This window comes from Osmerus mordax, chromosome 14, assembly GCF_038355195.1.
Source record: "Osmerus mordax isolate fOsmMor3 chromosome 14, fOsmMor3.pri, whole genome shotgun sequence".
Classification (NCBI taxonomy): Eukaryota; Metazoa; Chordata; class Actinopteri; order Osmeriformes; family Osmeridae; genus Osmerus; species Osmerus mordax.
Window position 1 is genome coordinate 4,341,482 of NC_090063.1, and position 6,979 is coordinate 4,348,460.

General features: G+C 40.2%; 1 non-coding gene across 1 annotated transcript; it reads left to right on the forward strand.

Annotated features, from left to right (window-relative positions):
• Positions 1 to 4,837: 4,837 nt before the first annotated feature.
• LOC136957074 (U6atac minor spliceosomal RNA) lies at positions 4,838 to 4,965 on the forward strand. Its single transcript, XR_010878277.1, has one exon. It is a non-coding gene; the product is annotated as a U6atac minor spliceosomal RNA (small nuclear RNA).
• Positions 4,966 to 6,979: the final 2,014 nt, after the last annotated feature.

Below are 6,979 nucleotides of genomic sequence, written 5' to 3' on the forward strand. Positions count from 1 at the left end.
TCACTGACTGGAGATGTTCTTAACCTACAATATTATTGACCTTAACTCCATTTGTATAGTAGAAGACTGATATACAAGACCATTTAATTATCAACAGTACATTCGTCTCTCTTCCATTACTACCTCTAACAACCATTACACCCACAGACCAGGATTGCAACCTGTTAATCCCTTCCATTACCAAAGGTTGTCATTTTAAAACGATGCTGTTTGTATTTAATTGTATTAAATTGTATTTAATTGTATTAACTGTATTTTTTCTGCTTTCTCTATTTTCCAGGACCAAGGATAGAGTCGTCTCAGACTCAGGTGTTCTCCTGCTCCCAGTGTCCTCTCTCCTTCACCGCCCAGATCTTCCTCCACAAGCACATCAAGAGGTGCCACCATGACCTGTACGTCTCTCTGCTGAGGAGTGGAGAGATCAGACCAGAGACTCTGTCCTCCTCTCCACCACGCCCCAACACCACTTCCTCCCTCCCCCCGGTCCCCACCCAGGGAAGCATGAACACGGAAAAGGCCAGACATCACCACTGTGACCAGAGTGGGAAGAGCTTCAGTCAGTGAGGACATTTAAAGAGACACTTTTGTTCTGACAAGACCTGAACTCTAGATCTCACTTAATAATCCAATTTATATGAACATAGGAAATTTGTGTATTTGTATTTATAATTTAAAGTATAATTGTACATAAGATATTTGATTTAAACTGAGAATGTATATTGCATATAAATGTCAACATAAAATACAGGCTATGTGCGATTGTTTCATTGTTTATTATATAATTGTATAATAATAATACATTTTGTATTAATTGATATATATTTTACTTTTAAACATAAACTGAAATAACATGCTATGTTATGTGATGTAGACAATAATAAAACATCTGTTGATGTCTGATCTATACTGTGAGCATAATGTTGTTATCATACCTCAAGCCTCATTTCCATATTCACGTTGTGTTTATGTGACAGTGTTACATCAGGATGGGAGAAATGATGATCATAGAAGCACCAGAACAATATTCATGCTTTAATTAAAAACTGTTCATTACATTATGAGAACTATCCCACTTCCCTCCACATTTAAACAAAGTAATAATTATTAAAGCTGTCTCTCCGCCACTTCCCATAAATGCTGTTCTGCTTGAATACTGAAATATTCTAAAGTGTAGTCAGTCAACGTAATACATTTGTGTTTGGTTTGCTCCAGCTGGGGGGGGCGGGGGGGGGAAGGGGTTGGGGGTGGTCAGAGGTCGAATGATCTGCAGTCAAGCGAGTTAGAGATTCGCAGTTTGAAGGAAAAAAAACGAAGGATAGAAAAATGATCCAGATATTTCTGCTGTCTGACGACCACAAGGAGGAACAGGCCTTCCTTTGTGCCATGGCCAACATGTTCCTTTTCCTCATACATTCTGGTATTCATTGTGATTCAACGGGTGCTCATTTCCAAATGTAATGTTCCATACTGGCATGACCACTCAACCACTGAAGCCTAGGAGATGGAATTAGCATGTGTGTGTGTGTGTGTGTGTGTGCATTGATTGAGTCAAGGGAAATGTACTGTATGTGTATCTACATGCCTGTGTGTAGAATGTGTGTGTATGTTTGTGGACATGTGTGTGTATGTATTCATGTATGTGTGCGTGCAAACATTTTGACACACATTTGTAATGTTTGTGTGTGTGGCTTGCTGCTGAAACAAAGAGAAGACAAACTCCTAATGAGGTCTCCCCCCCAATAATAGTCAGAACACCAGCCCCTGCAGCTAGACTGTGTTGCTTGGAGTCACCATTAAAATGCACAAACAACTCTGGGTGGGGAGGTCACTCACAGGAATGTCATTGTTGGTCATTCTGTTATTTTATGAACAGAGGGGGTTGTTTGAGAGACAGGCAACACACACACAATTACAGACACAGAGACACAGGGGAACATTGACAGAGACACACGCCAACATCGGCTCCACACACACACACACACACACACATCGTGCTATGAAAAGAAACACTAAGGCCAGCAGTTTGGTGACCTCTGACCTTTTTCTAGGTTTGAGACCTCTCCTCTGTAGTCCTCAATCAGGTACCAGGCCAAATGTCTGCAAGTTCTTCTCAAACAGTACTGTAATACGTAAACAAAACAAAAAACTTTGCCAGTATCGCAGAGCTTTCAGATTGTTTAAACACCCGGCACCTGCGACAATGACTTCAACTTAGGACAGGCAATAAAGCAGGGGCTTTTAATAGGGATATTTTCAAATTTGGGCAGATTTTTGTAACTCTAAATCAAAAAAGTGTGTGGGACATGGCCCCTGCAGTAAAGACTAGACTAGAAAATGGAGAAACCAGGATGTTGAAGAGCTAGGTGGATCTGAATCTGTGGTGCTGTAGACCTGGGCCACAGACCCACACAGCACCAGAAACTCGCTCCTGTTCTGAGACCAGAGTTCGTTTATGGCTTTGGCCTCCGAAGGTTGACCTCACAATGAAATAACACTGAATTATTTTCCTTCTTTCTGCCATTTTCTTTCTTTTTTTTCTCTTATAACTTTTTTCTATTTCTACATCCCAGATGCTTCCAAATACTTTATTTTCCATCAGGAAATAAGCACATATCTTGGCAGAGTCTCCCTCTTCTGTAACTCCCTCTCTCCCTCCTCTCTCTCTCTCTCTCTCTCTCTCTCTCTCTCTCTCTCTCTCTCTCTCTCTCTCTCTCTCTCTCTCTCTCTCTCTCTCTCTCTCTCCTCTCTCTCTTTCCTTCCTCCATCTCTCTCTTTTTCCCCCTCCCTCCCCTCTCTTCCCCTCTTCCCCCTCTCTATCCTTCTACTCTCTCTCTCTCTCTCTCTCTCTGTCTCTCTCTCTCTCTCACTCTCTCTCCCTCTCTCTCTCTCTCTCTCTCTCTCTCTCCCCCCCACCTCCGTTTCAGCCCTCCCTGGTTGCCAGTGTTCCTCTAAACTCAGCGAGAGGATCATCGAAGGATCAACAAAAGTCTCCCAGCAAAGCTCACAACGACAACGAGGAAACTGCTCAGACAAGATGCTGGCAGCGAGGCCATGAGGCTTTGAGATGGCTGTGTTCTCCTCTGCAAGCAAACATGAACCCGTCTCCCCTCGATGACTCACCAAAACTACATAGCCAACACACACGATCTAAATCTCACCACAATTCGGAACGACACCGCAGTGACACACATCATCGGACTTGAGCGTTTGGATTTCCTGTTCATTTAGGGAGGCAGAATAAGCTGAGCTTGTTGCAACTGTGTGGAATGTTTCTTTGTGAGCTCTTTGACCCCCCTCTTGAATTTAAAACCTGGCCTGAAAAGTCCATTAGAGAGAGAGAGAGAGAGAGAGAGAGAGAGAGACAGAGAGACAGAGAGACAGAGACATAGAGATGCATAGAGAGAAAGGGATCCAAAATGGAGAGAGAGGGAGTAAGAATCATTGCTGGCCTACGATATGTCACAGTCATAAGGTTGCCATGGTTTTATGGTTTCTGATACAGATACGTCAGCCTCCAACTACTCCACACACATTGCCACTTCCCCCTTCTAATTAGCTTGGGCAAATGAGAGAGCGGGGCTGACAGGCTGCCTCTGGCAAAAAAAAAGTCAAAAGTGCTTGCTTACATGCCTCCAGGACCGAAAACAGACATTTCAAACAGCTTACATCACCCCGAAGTGTCTTGTTAACCCATACGCTAGTACAGCTCTCGAAAAGTAAAGGATGAAGTCATCTTAAAAACGAGCTCCCACACACACACTCCCACACGAGCACAGTGAAAGAGAAAAAAACTAGTATTTTCTGGCAGTGACCAGTGATAGCTCTGTGCACTTCATAACTTTCTCATTGTATTTTTTGCAGTATATGTAGATGTTTTGAGCCAGTTGGCGCCAGTGAACACAGGTCGTGGGGATGTTTGGGTACTTGGATGGTTCACCATGGAGCTACACTGGGGACCAGGAAGTACCTTCCCTCAGCTGCTGGCCTAGCCTAGGTCAACCCAGCTTGGTTCAGTCTGTGCGGTGACAACTTATCCAAACCAGATGGAAAAACCAGCTGCTCTGACCTACTTTTCTTTCTCACATATTTGACTTTTTCTTGCTTTTTACAAAACCCCCTTTTACTCTCATACAAAGACTTGTCTGGTTTGAGTTTTTAATATATCATCTAGATTAACCTGGGGCAACAAGGTGTGGTTCTCACCTGTTTGTTCTACCAACACCCAGCACAGGCTGACGCCCAGGAGAAAGGCTTTGCTGGTCTGAGAATGAGGGCCAGAAGGCTGACAGTTGAAGGGCTTGATGGGTTTCACAGACAGGCTCCCGTCTGGCCCTCTTGGCTGGATAGCCACAGCTGACCTCAGGAGGACTGTTTTACCAATCAAGTCTCATCACATCAACCTGGGAAGAGGGACAGGGACAAAAAATAATAATCGACACAGCCAAGTTATTTGCTATGAAAATACATATAGTTTAGTTCCTTGCTGACATGTCATTCTTTTCAGTTGGAGAAAATCTTTTGAAAGAATACGTCTGCCCTCTTCTGGTCTGCATGATAATTACACAATCCAGCCGGCACACGTCACCGATAATGAAACTCATAGCTAGATCTGATTGGTGCACAGTAGTGAAGCGTTTTTACAACGCTGCATGCTGGGAAAAAACGTCAAGCAAAATTGTAATTTTAGGTTTAATGAATAGGTTTATAGTATTAAATAGTAGTTAAATTAACTGTTTTGGAAAATTTACGTCCATATGTTAAAAACTGTGTATCAACCGTGAGTGGAAAATATACACGTACGTGAGTATATAAAATGTTAAAAATGGCGGTATGGGTTGTGTTGTATGAAAGGAGAGAAGGTTAGCACTCCCCTTGACAAGGATGGAAGAGGCCCTTGTGGCCTTCAACACACATACGGTTAAGGCACTGCCACCTACTTCGTGGCATCTATAACCAATTTTTTTCACCTACTTATCCTCAGACATGTGCATCAAAGGCATTTTTGCTTTTTGCTCGTCATGAGCAATGTTTTTTTTAATGCAAGTACCATAATCTACTCAGATGCCCAGGTTTTCCAGATCTAATTGCTATTTTCGCTTCTATTTTATGAATTTTGAATAGTGAGTCATATCAGAATCAGAATTCGGTTTATTCGCCATGTATGTTATACAAACACAGAATTTACTGTGGCAGGGAGGTGCAAAACACTAAACATATACAGATCTTAAATTAAGTAAAAGTACAAAAGTTTAACTATTTCTAAGAACTAAACTATCTAAGAATACAACAATTTAAATATAAAATAAAATAAATATAAAAATAAGAATAGAATGAGCAGCGTGAATGGTCAACATATTGAGTACACTATACAAGTAAGTTCTTCATGTATATATTTGTTTAGGTGTATCTATTTTTCATTTCATAGAGATAGGGTTAAGAATGCTTCAGAGAGCTGTACCTTCGGTAAGATACAAAACAGTCTGAATGGACAGGCAACCCAACCACAAACATTTTATGACTGGATCAACCTAGATGAATCAGTTCAGTATTCTGGATACTTCACTACTTCATTATATGTAATTCTATTACATATAATTTAATATTGTCATAACTGTGTTGTATTAGGAAATTAGGAATAATGAACAAAACATGACACTGGTTCTTTTTCGTATATATTTATTGGCACAGTTAACACAGTACAAATTTTTCAGTGCTCCGAAACACAAGCATACCAATGGAACAAACAAAAAGTGCAAAACACAAAAAAAAAGAAGAAAAAAAAAGTCTTACTTAGCGAAGCAGAAAAAAGTAAGGGTAAGACCTTAATAGTTAAAACCTTAAAAATATAGTTTTAATTTCCTTTTTTTCTTAGTTTAATCTTTATTTATATATTCATATATTCTCTCTAATTCCAACAAGTCATTTATTCTGTACAGGAGCCCTGTGGAATGGCCAAAAGTTTGCCATGGTATCAGATTGAAGGACTGGATTAAAGAGAAGTAGAACATGAGTCGACTAAGTCTCTGTGTTTTCTGTGCTCTGTTTCTCTCTGCAATGGTGTGTTTGTGTTCACGCACCTACCTGTGTGAGTACGTAAATTATGTGTCTACATACACATTTGTGTCTGTATGTGCACGTTTTTGCATGTGTCATATTTATCATATACTCCAATGCTGATCGGGGAAACTATCTTTACCACTGTTCTGAAATAGATTATTAAAATGGCCTCCCTCATATACACTGGTGAACATAGGAAATGGACCGCTGACAAGTAGAAAAAGTGACCTTTCTGACAGTCTTACATAAAAGCGAGGCATTATGTCATTGTTCAATTATTGTTGGGGTCATTTTGTGTTAATGGGTTTCCTGTGACTGCTTTTTGAAATGAGTAATATAGTCTATCAAACATATTACAACACTTTGATACTCATGACATCAAATATAATCTTTCCATTGAACAAAAAACAAAAGGTTTTGACAGGTATTTTGTCTGCACTCTGGACTTCAGCCCCAGACTCAACACAGACTGAACAGGTATCCTTTGAAGTGGTTTTGACATACAGGTGCAACACAGGTTTCCAGCTGAGAAACAAAAAGCAAACAAGAACAATTCTATGAAATAAAAAGCTGCAATCTCTTCGACCAAACATTATTACAGAATAAAAGCAATCAAGAACATTTAATGTATGTGCCTTTGAGAGAAGGAAAAGTGGCTTTTTCATTTCTGTTGTCTCTACGTTTATCAAGTCTATCAAGCTTTACGCCGAATAAACATAAAAGACAAATTTTCTCCTTAAAAAAAAAAAAAGATTAGAGCAACAGCTGTCAGTATCACAGACATATTCTACATACCAAAGACACAAACAAAAATCAATATATTTTTCTTCTGTTTTGAAAGTCAGTGGTAGAGCAATGAAACCCATGTAAGACCCATTATCATACAGCACACAAATCCACCTTGTCCTCAAATAATCCTCAC